We start from the raw sequence: 13,440 nt of genomic DNA, 5'->3' as shown, positions 1-13,440 counted from the left end.
TCCTCCTCCTCCTCCTCCTCCTCCTCCTCCTCCTCCTCCTCATTCCTCTTCCTCTTCCTCTTGCTTTCTCAGGCTTTATGTGCTGGATGCTAGGTGCCATTTGGTATTTTTTTTTTCTTTTTCGAGACAGGGTTTCTCTGTGGCTTTGGAGCCTGTCCTGGAACTAGCTCTTGTACACTAGGCTGGTCTTGAATTCACAGAGATCCACCTCCTCCTCCTCCTCCTCCTCCTCCTTCCTTCCTTCCTTTCCTTACTAACACGAGCTGTGGGTAGAGAAGGGGGTAGGGCAGTGTGGATGGGGAAGTCCTCAGTTCGAGAAGCAACACAACCTGGCCTAAGAGGCTGCTGGGAGGGTTTGGAGAGGCTGCCAGGGAGGCTTGGTGCTGACCAGAGCCGTCTGTCTGACCAGAGCCGTCTGTCCGCTCTCTTGTGCTTCAGATGGTAGAGAAGATTGGGTGAGTCTAGCACAACGTAAGAACGGGGGTGAAGGGTTGTGTGTGGCGTTCTCAGGAGCATCTAACCAGCCCGGAACTGATTATCGCATGGCCGCCAAGGGGACACTTGAAGGAACAGCAAAGTCAACAGAAATTCTGACACAGTGACTGGCTGCTTCCAGACCTGTAACGAGCAAGAAAAATGTCTCAAGTCTGAGTCAGGAGGAAGGAGGTCACTTCACTCGAATGGCAAAGCGTTAGAACAACTGAGTTAGGCGGGGGGTGGGGGGGTGGGAGGAGTGGGGGGGTGGCTTTGCTCTCACTGGGGCTGGGGTTGGGGCCGGGGCTCAGCAGGTGAAGTATGTATGTGCACAAAACCCTAGGTTGGGTTTTAATTGCAGTACCATATAATCTGGGTGTGGCCGTGCGCACACCTGTTCTGTCAGCCTGCGGGAGGTGGGGGCAGGAGAATCAGGACTTTAAGGTCACCTTCAGTTACATCAGGTCTTTAAGCCAGTCCAAGCTGTAAGCGACCTTGTCTAAAGTACAGCGAACAAACGGCAGTAATGAGAAGGGACCACGGGAATCAGCTTCCTGTTTCCTCTTTTTCTTGGGTCTAGCTCGAGCATTCTAACGCGTCTGTACTGAGAAACCAGGGGGGATAGGTTAGTGGGCTCGCACTGTTTACATTCCAGCATGCAGAATAAGCAGGGCAGGGATGAAAGTTAAGCTCGACTGTTGGTTACGTACTCGGACTGCAGTGTGCTTTTCATTTTTTTACTATCGTGTTGAGCAAGAAGGTGGAGAGGAAGCTGATGCTGAGGGGGGGTTCTCTGAGCTGAGGTCTGAGCCCCGCTGTTCCCCTAAAACCATTCCCCAGTGCTGACAGAGGCAGGGCATGATTCCAGCGGGCGGGACACAGCAGATTGGACTGCTCTGCCATTGGAGCCTTTGGCACAAACGCCAGATGAGACGGTGGAGTGGGGGTGCAGTGGGTGGCTGCCTGTTAGATGGTGCTACCCCAGAGCACCAGAAAGAGGCTTGTAGCTAGCGATGGCTGGGCATCCCTCGAAGGAGCGCTTTCTTTGGTTCTGTTTTGCTTTGTAAAGTTTGTCAGAGAGCTTTGCTATTCAGGGAGTTTTGTATTATGCTAATCTGCTGTTCATGGTAGAAAGGGCCTTTTAATTTTGTTTAATGTTTTCCAGATGGGCCCAATGTCTTCTTTTGTGCATGTGTCGTTCCAAAAGCCGTTTCCATTTCTTCTTCTCTCCGTAGGCATCTCTTGGTCTCTTTTCCAGCTTTCTGTTTCCCTTGTGTTTGAGATGCCAGAAAAGGTTCACGAAGCGTACGTCTTCCTGACCCCCAGCATGGTAGGGTCTGGAGGAAAGGGGGGTCCAGGAGGAGGAGGTGGTGGGAAGGCACAGTAATCTTTAGTCAGGCATCACTGCAACTTAAACACTGAGTCAGCGTGAAGGTGAAGAGTGGGCAGAGACGAGGTCTCCACTGAAAGCTGGAGAGAAAAATGGTGACTTTTATGAGGCGGTCGCATGGAGAGAGTGGAGCTCTCCATCTTCCTTTTCCCCAGACCCTGGCACACACAGTGTCTTCTCCCCAGACTCCTTTGTGCTATGGGAGAAGCACTGTGGGTCAGTGTTCACGGTTTGGACGGCTGCTCCCCTTACCTACCAATTTTGTGACTGCTCTGTGCTAATGAAAGTTGCTGCTCTGTGAGCAACTCACTCACCAGACACTGTCTTGGGGCCTGCTTGGATGCCGTCTGCAGTGACTTCGGTTCCTCCACGCTTGTGTTCATCCCCGCATTTTAGTGTGTATTTTGCAGTAGCCTGCGTTAGTGGGTTAGCTAGTGGGTTAGCAAGACACTGTGACAACATTTCTGGTGTGGGTTATATCACGGAGGAATCATTTGTTTAGCTCACGGGTGCAAAAGTTTCAACCTGTGGTTGGCTGGCTCCTATGCTCGTGGCATGACAGGACCACCATGGAGTAAGAGAATGACAGAGGAAAGATATCCACCTCTTGATAGCCAGAGAGCAAAGAAAGAGACAGGAAGGGGCCAGGAATAGAGCATACCTTTCAAAGTCACAGTCTTAGCGACCTGCTACCTCTCAGTAGGTCCCACCTTACTTCCCACTACCTTCCAGTAATGCCATCCTTTTACGAGTCCATCACAGAATTAAGGCATTGATCCAATCACATCTCAGAAATCCTCCCTCCCCATCTTCTCTTCATTCCTTCCTCCCCATTTCTTTCTTCTCCTCTGCCTCTGCATGCCCGTCACCTTCTGAAGGCTCAAGTCAGAATGTTTATGTGTAAATTTGTATTTCCTCGTGTGGCCGTTCAGGCCAGAGCATGTAACAAACTTCCTTGTGAAAAGTGAACATGGCAACAGTGGTGAGCACAGCTACCACAATGAAAAGGTTGGAGAGGCTGCACCCAAGGAAAATAATTTAGGAAAATTAATTAGTATAAAATGAATCAGGAAGGACGAATAGTTTATTCATTTTATTCTTCTTTTAAGGGTTTATAAGGAAATAGCGGTAAAAGACTTGAAAAAGCCCGAGGTGATTTGCCTTAAAAGACATAAATGTCAGGTTATTGAAAAAATGTTTTCCCCTCCTTAGTGCCAGGAACTTTGGGGAGAATTTAGGAAAGGGGCTTACAGATGCTCTTGTCAATGAAACTTAAGGTGGAGAATAGAATCTTAGTGGGTTTTGTTGTTGTTGTTGTTTTGGTGTTTTTTGTTGGTTTGCTAGTTTGTTTTAAAAAAAAAAAAAAAGAAAGAAAGAAGAGGCTTTAGTAGGCTTCCTCCCCTCATTTTAAAATTTGGAGACAAAGACCCAGAAAGGTCAGTGACTTATTGGAGGTCAGAACAGCTCACTAGTCATAGGCCTAGGCCAAGGCCCCTGATTCCAGCCCTGATCACTACACAAAGGAACAATGTCGAGGTGCCCCAAGAACTTGGGGTCTGGTTACAAGTGCCTATGCATTATCTAGAGTCTTGCCTCATGCCTAATCGGGGGTAGATTAGGAGGTTAAAGGTTTGTCAAAGTAACAAATCCTCCCGGGAGACAGCAGTACAATTGTGATTTTGTAGGCAGAAATGTATCCACTCACCTATACAAAGCCTGTGTACAATAACCCTGTCCTCCCGAAGCAGAGAAGAGGCATAGTTAGTAATGGGCCCAGGATAGGACAGGAAAATAGGTCGAATCTTGTAGATACAGATGTGGATGCACGCCTTTAATCCCAGCACTTGGGAGGCAGAGGCAGGCGGATCTCTGTGAGTTTGAGACCAGCCTGGTCTACAAGAGCTAGTTCCAGGACAGGCTCCAAAACCACAGAGAACCTTGTCTCGAAAAACAAAACAAAAACAACAACAACAACAAAAAAAAACCCAAACAGATGTGGATCAAAAACTATGGATGAAATCTGTTGGAAAGTATGGTTGAGTATCAAGGCTCAGAACGGCCTGGAGGAAGCAGCCCCTAGGAGAGCCAGCCATCTTTAGTGTTGATTCCCAGGCTGTGGGTCCACCTTCAGACACCTGAAGCGAACTCCATTGTCTCAAGAGGGATAGTCTGGACAGCAGGCATGGTCAGTGGACTGCACCGGACGTTCTCATATGCCTAGCAGCTCCTTGTGCATTTTAAGGAGGGTCAGCCATTCTGAGTCCACGCTATCTGGCTTCCAGACAAAGGGGAGGCTTTAGGACCTCTTCAGTGAGGGCTGAACTTGAAGGTGTTAAACCTACCTAAACCAGCTCCCATCTGGACTCTAGCTTCTCCTTCCACACACAGCAACAGATCACGTCTCCGACCCTAGAAAGCATGAGAATATTTCCCAATTCATAACCGAGCCAGCACTTCTGCAGCGGACATCAGCTGATATCCGCTAATCCCGTTTAGTTCTTGCACGGTCCACCTAGAGACAGCAGACAGCCCAGTTCCCAAGACTGCTCCACTTCCCCACCTCTCTACTTTAGATGAGAGTTACAAGCAGCACTACCCCTGATTCTGACTCACTGGCTGCTAATTGGTGATGCTGTAACCTTTCCTTAGGTTTGGTTAATTTGTCAGAGAAGCTCAGAACAGCAGGAGTGTGTCCATGTTGATTTTACAGTGTTATCACAAAGACACTGGTAAGGATCTGCACAGGCTGAGATGTGGGTGCAGGAGCTTGGTGTGCCCCAGGTAGAAATCTTCTCGCCGCCCTCCAGCTCCCCGGAAACTCTCTAGCCCCGTCCTATGGGGTTGCTAGAAGCTTCCCTTCATAGACAATGCTATAGACTGACCAGGGAAACCTGTCTGTTCGGCTTTTCTGGCCTCTCTAAGCAACATTGCTCCCTCCAGGGCCCGGGGCAGGGAACCCCTCTGGAATGAGGAGGGTCTTCTGACCACTCAGAAGAGGTAGTCAAGGAATTCCTTCGTGGCCTCCTCAAAAACAGGGGGGGATTTGATGTTTTATGATCCTCCTGGGGAAAGAGAACCTTAGCTCCCGGGCCTGCCTAAGTCAGGAGGTGTAGAGGAAAGCCCAAAGGTGAGTATTTTAGCAAAAGGCCACACAACAACAGGGGCTTTCAAGCTGAGCGGTGGTGGCGCTCACCTTTAATCCCAGCACTCGGGAGGCAAAAGCAGATGGATCTCTGTGAGTTTGAAGCCAGTCTGGGCTACAAGAGCTAGTTCCAGGACAGGCTCCAAAGCTACAGGGAAACCCTCTCTCAAACAAACAAACAAACAAACAAAACAAAACAAAAACAAACAAACAAACAAAACAACAGGATCTTTCGTGGGCAATCAGAAGCCTTTCCTCAGTGTCATTGTCACATCTCTAAGCTAGCTGGAGAGATGGCCCAGTAGGTAAGAGCACTGGCTACTCTTCCAGAGGACCCAGGTTCCATACCAGTACCTACACGGCTCACAACTGTCTATAACTCCAATCCTAGGGGAGCCTCTATTAACCTCTGTGAGCAACAGGCACACACACATATGTACAAACATACATGCAGGCAAAGCAAGCAAGCAAACAAAAAAGCTATACACATAAAATAAATCAGAGTCAGTGTTGAATTTCCCCATTGTTCTCCAGCACTGATTCCGGTAGACTGGCTGGCCAGCAAGCCCCGAGGATCGTCCTGTCTCAGCCTTTGGAGCACTGGGATCACAGGCACAAACTGCCAGGCTTTTAGAAGTGGGTTCTGGACTCTTGAACTAAGGTTCTGGAGCTTGTGGAGCAAGCTCTTTATCTCTGGGCCATCACCCCTCCAAGAATTATAAGGAAAACAGGACACATGCAGTTCCACTGGTTGAACTCACAGGCCCGTTTAGGTCCTGGGTTTTATTGCATAGTTATGTTTGTTTTCTCCACGCTTCTTCTTTCCTTCCCCTCCCCCCTTCCTTCCCTTTTTGGCATTTCCTCTTAATTCAGAAACATTTATTGATCGATCGTCTTCCATGTATTCTAGTTGAAGGCTGTGAACCATAAGCAATATAACTAAGAAATGCTACATGGTTTTTCATTGTTTTTGAAACAGGATCACTCTGTAGCTCAGGCTGGTCTCGAACTCACTCTCTTCCAGCCTCAGCTTTCCTTGTATGGGGATTCCAGGCGGGCATGACCGTACCCAGTTTTCATAGTGTACACTCTTAGCAGGATAGAGAGTCATAATGGAGTAAACAGGACCAGGAAGGAAAGAGGCACAGCGGCAGGTTTGTGGATTCAGGTGGGCTGATGAGGAGGATGGTCACGAGAAGACGGCACAGACTTGGAAGGAGTAAGAGGAAGTTGCCATGCAGGGAGAAAGGAACAGGGCAGAGAGGCAGGAGCATGCCTGGCATGTTCAGGTAATAACCAGGAGCCAGTCAACTGAGGCAGAAGAAAGGAGAAAGCAGATGTTGGAAGCGATGCTGGAGGTCCCGTAAGCCGGCAGGAACTCTGTCTTTCGTTCAGAGTGGGAAATAACTTTAGAGAACTTGGGCGGTGGAAGGAAGTGTCTGACTTTACTGTACTATCGGGAGACCGCAGGAATGCAGGAGTAAGAGAGAGACCCGGTTAAGAATCCCAAGTGCTCGACTGGTGAGAGAGGAAGGTGCCACAGGCCAGCGTGGCCGTGGCAGCAGTAGAGGCGAGGAGGTGCACACACTGGACATTTTGAAGGCAGAAACAGGAAGAGCAGCTGGAGAAACAGGTCAGCTAAGAGCACAGGAGTTTCGCTCCCAGCATCCGTGTCATGTGACTCACAGCTGCCAGTAACTCCAACTATGGGGAACCTAAAGCCCTCTTCTGGCCTCCTTAGACATTGCGCTCACGTGCGCACACCCACATACATCTACATAATTAAAAATAAAATCTAAAACAAAAATCCAATAAGATTAACAGTTGAATATTATGACAGAAGAGTCAAGGATTACTAGAATTTTGACCAAAGCACATGAAAAATGGAAATGCCATCTAAAGGAAATGAAGGCAGGATGTCTATAGAGTAAGGGAAGGATTGTGAGTTCAGGTTTTTATTGAGCTTGAGGTTTATGCAGCGAGTGGGGTATATGTTTTACCTAAAAGAGGGTTCTCTAAGAAATGGGTCTTCCCCTGTGGTCTTAGTAGATATACAGGGTCACTCATGAATTAACCTGTAACCCATGGAGCCCTTGGAAAAGAGAGGTAGCAGGCCCGGTGTGGTGTCTGTGACTGGGTTCAGAGAGGCAGTGCTTTGGGGCCTAAGTAGGGAGAAAGCCTGATTCTTGTTTCAAGCTTCCTGTTTTACTACTTAATTGCCAATTGAAACAAAAGTTTCAATTTCAAACAGGTTTTTTTTTTTTTCTTTCAAACAAAACTGGCAAAAGCAATGACTGATCCAGTCCAGTCTTCCTTTGCTGGTGTGGAAACAATAGGAAAAGATGTCAGATGACCACAACTTCAACATTTATATAAATGTTATATCAAAGGTGGTGGGCGGTGCATTTATCACAGACATCGTGCCATCCCACAAATTTTAAGGAAGTAATCTTAAGTCATGTTTCTATGGAAAAGGAGGTATATTACATCATCTGGGAAGATCCGGGTTCTCATGGATAAATTCTGAGTCTATGCAAAGCAGTTAACGTATATTTTTACGTCTCCAGCCGCTTTCTGGTCTTTGCTTTTTAAGCGGCTTGTGTGAAGCCCAGTGAGGTTGTACGTACCAACAATCATAGCACTTGGGAGGTGTTGCCAGCAAGAATGTGGGTTGGAAGCTAGTTTATCTACACGGCCAGACCTTGTCTCAACAAACAAACCAACAAAACCAGCTTGTATGGACAGAACCCAACTATCTAAAATTAGCCCTCGGGTAGTACTCTGCAATGATACTGGTGTTTCTTCACTGAACAGAACAAGTCTAAATTCTTACTGTAACTCTCAAATTACCAGAAGGACGTTTGTCAAATTTGTCTGTAAATCCTGTTTATGCCTTCAGCCTGCAGAAGAGGCAGGTAAGTCTAGTCTAGGGAGGTGAAACTGCCTCAGGGAGGAAGTGACTAGTCAGCATTCCCCGTCTGTGTGTCCAGAGCTCCCTCCCAGCCACTTCCCAGAAGCATAAAGTAGAAAAAAAAATGGTGCATTTCAGTATACAAAAAGCATTTTGTGCCGGTGATGCTGGTGCACGCCTTTAATCCCAGCACTCGGGACGCAGAGGCAGGTGGATCTCTGTGAGTTCGAGGCCAGCCTGGTTTACAAGAACTAGTTCCAGGACCGGCTCCAAACTGCAAAGCTTCAGAGAAACCCTGTCTTGCACCCCCCCCCCAAAAGAAAAAAACCAAAGGATTTTGTAAGTTTGCATGGGCACCCAGTCGTATTGCAGAAGGGTCTTCATGACAGTAATGTAGAACCCACACATTTCCATAGCTGCTCTTTGGTGGGACAATCCGTGAGTAACTTGTTTTCCTTGTCCTTTGCCCAAACAGCCATGGGCACCGTGGATGCAATGTTAGTTACCCTTGGGCTAAACCCGCGCTTCTCCGGCTGACCCACAGAACACCCGTCCTCTCCTCCACAAAAGCCTTTAGCTGATGTTCGCCAGCAGTCTGTGCCCCCCGAATATGCCTGGAAATCGGGGTGCTGTTAGGCAAATGCCCCAGAGAGAGCTAAGTGAGAGGCCTGCAAGCCTTGGAAGAAGTCCTGGACCCAGAGGCTCTGGCCTCAGAGCAGGACTCTGGGAGGAGAGCCGGACTCCCTCCCCTCCTCGCAGCCTCCCAAGGGGACATTGGGAGGAGCAGCCCTTGTCATCATTGTTGGTCTTTGTTCTTGTTTGTCCCGACGCAGAAACTCTCGGTATTAAACAACCAGGTTGCTTTTTCAAAACCAGTTCGTGAATTGCCCTCCCCTTCTGCTGCCGAGCGAACCACAGAGTCCCAGAGACTGCTACAAATCCACAGTTGAAAAATCAGTGCCAGGCTCCGCTCTGGGACCAAGCGCCAACACTAGACACAGTCCAGTTATGAAATGTGCTGTATGTAGCCTCTGTCCCGCCCCGAGAAAACGAAAACAAAGCATTGCTATGAGCGAGCGATGAGAAATTTCCACTAGGGTCCAGGGTGGCAAAATTGAAATCAGCAGTTGTATCCCTAGGTGACCGGGTCTGTGCACTGCCTCTTCAGTAGCAGACCAGGCTAGACCACACTCACTAGGAGAGTGGCTACAGCTGACCACACTCACTAGGAGAGTGGCTACAGCTTTCAGGACTACGCGGTAACTGAGGCAAGGGCTTCCCCGCCCCCAGGCATAATTTAGAGTCCTGTTTCCAGTGGCCCCCGTTCCTAGAAGATTCAGATTCTATGGGGAAAACATTTCTCTCCACCTCTACTTGTCTTCTGCTTTTCATTAGAAAGACTCACACCAGGGTTTGGTTGTTCTTAGAACTCACGGGCGACCACCTGCCTGAGTAGGGAAGGTTTCCCTGCAAGCTGGGACTCCAGCGGTGCTCACTGGGACCAGACACTCGCCTTTTTCGGCTTCAAGAGTCGTTTTCAAAGTTGGATGTGTTCCTTCTGAGTGGACAACAAACCGCACTTTTTAAAATGATCTCTCACCAGCACTTATTAATAAACCCAGACGGTGGAGCCCAAGGGTGTGTGAGCAATCTTCGTGCCCATCACCAGGCACCCCGCTGGCTTTTAGATGGCATAAGATAAAGTGACTACTTCATCTGCAGGGACTTTCAACCTGAACCCTCTAAGCTGGATAGAGAAATAGTGCTTCTGAGACTCGAGAGATGGCACCTTGGTTAAGGGCACTTCCTCCTTGCAGAGGACCTGGGTTTGATTCCCAACCCCCACATGGTGGCTCACAACTGTCTCTTAACTCCAGTTTAAGGGACTCCAATGCCTCTGTCTTCCATGTGCACCAGGCATGCATGTGGTACATAGACATACATGAAGCACAACACTCATAGACATAGAATAAAAATACAAAGAATGAAAAAATAAAGTAGTACTTTTCTGTCTTTACTAGCTGTTAGGAGAAATTCTGCATTTCCTTTGACTGTGAATATAGCCAGCAAACTGTGGTAGAATTAGGGGCCCTTATGACAGCACCTCCTACAGAAAACTGTAGATGTTTCATGTCATCGGGGAGCAGGCTGCCTCTAAGACAGTGTCCAGTGATCCAAAGCCCTTGGAGTCCACACCCTTATGTAAAACCCCTTGTTCAGACTCACAGTCTGTGATCTAGCAAGTGCTGGCTGGTGTAGCTGCTCTGCTTGTGTGGAATCGATTTCGTGACTCACTTTAGTGAAGGAAGTACAGCCGAGGGGATGGGGTGGCCTTCTGAGACCAAGTTACAAAGCGACTTCCGCTTCCAACTTGGGGCTCTCGCTCACTCTGAAGAAAGCCAACCACAATGTCATGAACTGCCCTATAGTGAGAACTAAATGCCACCCAATCAAGAGAGGCATGTTGTCAACAGCTGGGGGAGGGGCAGTTGGGTGGCAGAGACGGCTGAATCTTGAAGCTGGTGTAAGCTTGGGAGCAGTTTCTCCCTCAGTCAAACCTTCAGATGAGATTGCAGCCGAGCTGATGCCTTGGCTGCAGCCCCTGATAGAGATTCAGCCAGACGCACATGTTAGGCTGTGTGAGATTCCTGGCCCATGGCCACTGTGATAAAATGTGATGGTCGTGGTTTAAGGGCTCAGTTCCAGGGTATTACACAACAGCAGATCAATTGATGCATATTATAAACTGCAGACATTTCGCTATACTGCTTGTGCCCATTTCTACCTTGAAGTGTAGAATATAATAGACTGTCTGCTGGGTCTAATGCATACGGAAACACATGTATTCATGTATAAGTAATTGGTCTTAAACCATTTTGATGCCATGAAACTCCGTCGTTGAAATTTCTCAGTTCTTTAGGACTTACGGAGACATCAAATTGAAAATCAGCTAACAAGAAGAGATATTAGGAGGGCATTTGCAGGTGCTACACTTCTTTTTGTCACATGAGATTTGTAGTTAAAAGCTGAATTCCCAAACTTACCAGCTCTGAAAACTCGGAAAGATGAACACGGAGATGGTAATTTCCTTGCAGGCGGGGGCTTTGAAGTGTCGAGCAGCTGGTGTGTCCACGGCTCCACATGGGAGAGTGTGAATCGGGGTGTGCGCTCCTCAGAGCCCTGCTGCCGCCGTAAAGAGCGAGTCTGCCCGAGCGGCTCCCCTTCTCCCCCCTGGGCTATGTGTCTTCACCTCCCTGTTGATGGTTTCAAGATGATTTTTGAGAACTATGGAAAGCAATTTTTTTAAATTTTAATTAGAATATACCTTAGGGAAAAAAACATAGTGCCTGGTCCATGCTCCGACTCCATCACCCCCACTGTCATGTTGTGAGATAAGGATTGATGCCTCGAAAACTCCTAGCAGGGTCCTTAACACGCGGCAGGAGCACAGGAACTGGCAGGAACTGCTGTTCTTCGTAGTCAGCAGGACTGTTGAGGACTCGGGTGCAGTTGGGTACCTAAAAGTCCTCCGGGTGCCTATACCCCTGTAAGACAGATGCTGTCCTCTCCTGCGTACTGACTCCCTGCTGTCTTGTCCTCTGGCCTCCCCTCTGTCCTGACTCCATGATTTCCCTTCATTTCTGAGGGACTAGAGGTGCCTAGGGCTTCCTTCTTTCTCCTTCGAGGCCACACCACCCCCCAGTGTGCACCCTAGCCTGAGTGTGGCCACCCTGGTCCAGGGGCTGCTCTTGTCCAGTTGGCTAGGGCTGGAGTAGACCCAGAGGCAGTTGCTCTCACACTGGGAATGAAGGCATCAAGGAAGCGCTTACGAAGGTAGAACTTCATTCAACTCTGAAGCCTTGGAAACTGTGAGAAACGTTTTTAAAGGACAGAAAACCGTGGATAAGGAACAAGATGAACTTTAGCATTCTCCCCATGAATACTGATTCATTTTCTGAGACTCATTAGTTATTGTTAAAATCCACAGAGGAAGCTATGTGACTCAGAACTGTGGAAATAAAAGCAAACCTCAAAGGCGTTTGCTGAACTTGGCTTTTGTAGGCCGTGCCCTTTCCACCTCTGCCTCGCTCACCTTGCAGCCCGCTCTTCTGCCTGCTAAGAGAGCTGGTGTGCTAAGAAACATGGTGTGCAGTGTGGAAGCCTGTCGAGGGGCATTAACTCCGCATGGGGACTATGCCACAGACCGCACATCTTTGTTTTCTGACACTACGGAAGAACCTCAGACTTCCACTATTCTGAGTCTTCAGAGTCATCAGAAACATATTCGTCATGAAGTTAGACCGCACGAGTTTGCGAGCCAGGTCTGACCTAAGTCACTGGTCCTCCGGTGCCAGTGGCTCAAGCGTCCACAGCTGAGGACAGGCAGGTGGACACGTAGGCGGGCTGGTGCTGTCAGGCTTGGAGAGGTCTTTGTTCCTCTGGGCCATCTGTCTTTTCCAGATGCCTCTGGCTCGGTATTTTTTTTCCTGGCCAGAGAACAGCATGGAAAGACTGAACGAAGTCCACTCTAGCCCTGGGTGCTCAGTGTCCTCTCCAGAGCCCCCTAGAAGGCTATGCTGGATTTTACCTGCCACAGAGGACGGTAGAGTGGTCTGCCTCCTAGACAGACAGACGCAGATGGTGCCAGGCTTGGGGCAGCCTCCGTGAGTCCACCGTGAGCAGGCGTCGGAGGGTCCAGCGCCCTCTGCTTCCTGTGTCCAGTTGGAATGTTGTAGCCATCCCCTGGAGGAGCAGACTGTTGTTTCAACTGTTGTAATTGCCCCCACATGTGATCGGGGCCCTGAATGCTTTTTGTTTTTTGTTGAAAGTCGATGGCACAAAATATTAAACTTAATCTTAATATTAAATATTAATCTTCCTTTCCTGTTTTCTCCTCCCGTCCCCGAGGGACGAAGGGAAATGAATGGGCCATCAGCTGTTAGGTCAATTTTCTTGAATGACCAAAACTGAAAAATCATTTGGGTACCCTTAACTCCATTTGGAATAAATACTTTAAAAAGAGCAACATAAAACCCATGTTAAAAGCAGAATTTAAAAAGCAGTTGAGCTGGGCGGTGGTGGCGCATGCCTTTAATCCCAGCACTTGGGAGGCAGAGGCAGGCGGATCTCTGTGGGTTTGAGGCCAGCCTGGTCTACAAGAGCTAGTGCCAGGACAGGAACCAAAAAGCTATGGAGAAACCCTGTCTCGAAAATCAAAAAATAAAATAAAATAAATAAATAAATAAAAAATAAAAAGCAGTTGACAAGGCTCATCTCAAGTAACAGCTATCTGAAAAAAACATCAAATGCTTTTTCAGATTTTGGTGGGGGATACCTTGTTGCTTAGAAAAATAACCGCTTTTACAGAAAACGCTTCTTCCCAAAGCCATATAAAACCTCGATCTTTATTACTGATGTGTTCACCTCACGATTTTAAAATTTAATAACAGCTTCTTCTTCCTCTTCCTTTTCCTCCTCTTCCTCCTCTTCCTCCTCTTCCTCCTCCTCCTCCTCCTCCTCCTC

At 48.2% G+C, this 13,440-nt stretch overlaps 1 protein-coding gene across 3 annotated transcripts in view; it reads left to right on the top strand.

Annotated features, from left to right (window-relative positions):
- Wipf1 (WAS/WASL interacting protein family member 1) overlaps positions 1–13,440 on the top strand; it is a 104,481-nt gene that overhangs the window by 40,554 nt on the left and 50,487 nt on the right. The window contains exon 1 of one of the 3 annotated variants that reach the window (XM_026778710.1): positions 296–455. The exons of the other annotated variants lie outside the window; for them this stretch is intronic. The gene's annotated coding sequence lies outside the window, so the exon portion shown is untranslated. Of the gene's footprint in view, positions 1–295; positions 456–13,440 lie in introns of those variants that run through there. 3 annotated transcript variants of the gene reach the window in all.

The sequence above is a fragment of the Microtus ochrogaster genome, chromosome 4, assembly GCF_000317375.1.
Source record: "Microtus ochrogaster isolate Prairie Vole_2 chromosome 4, MicOch1.0, whole genome shotgun sequence".
Taxonomy (NCBI): Eukaryota; Metazoa; Chordata; class Mammalia; order Rodentia; family Cricetidae; genus Microtus; species Microtus ochrogaster.
The sequence above is the reverse complement of the archived record's forward strand: the minus strand, read 5'-3'. Positions and strand labels throughout refer to the sequence as shown.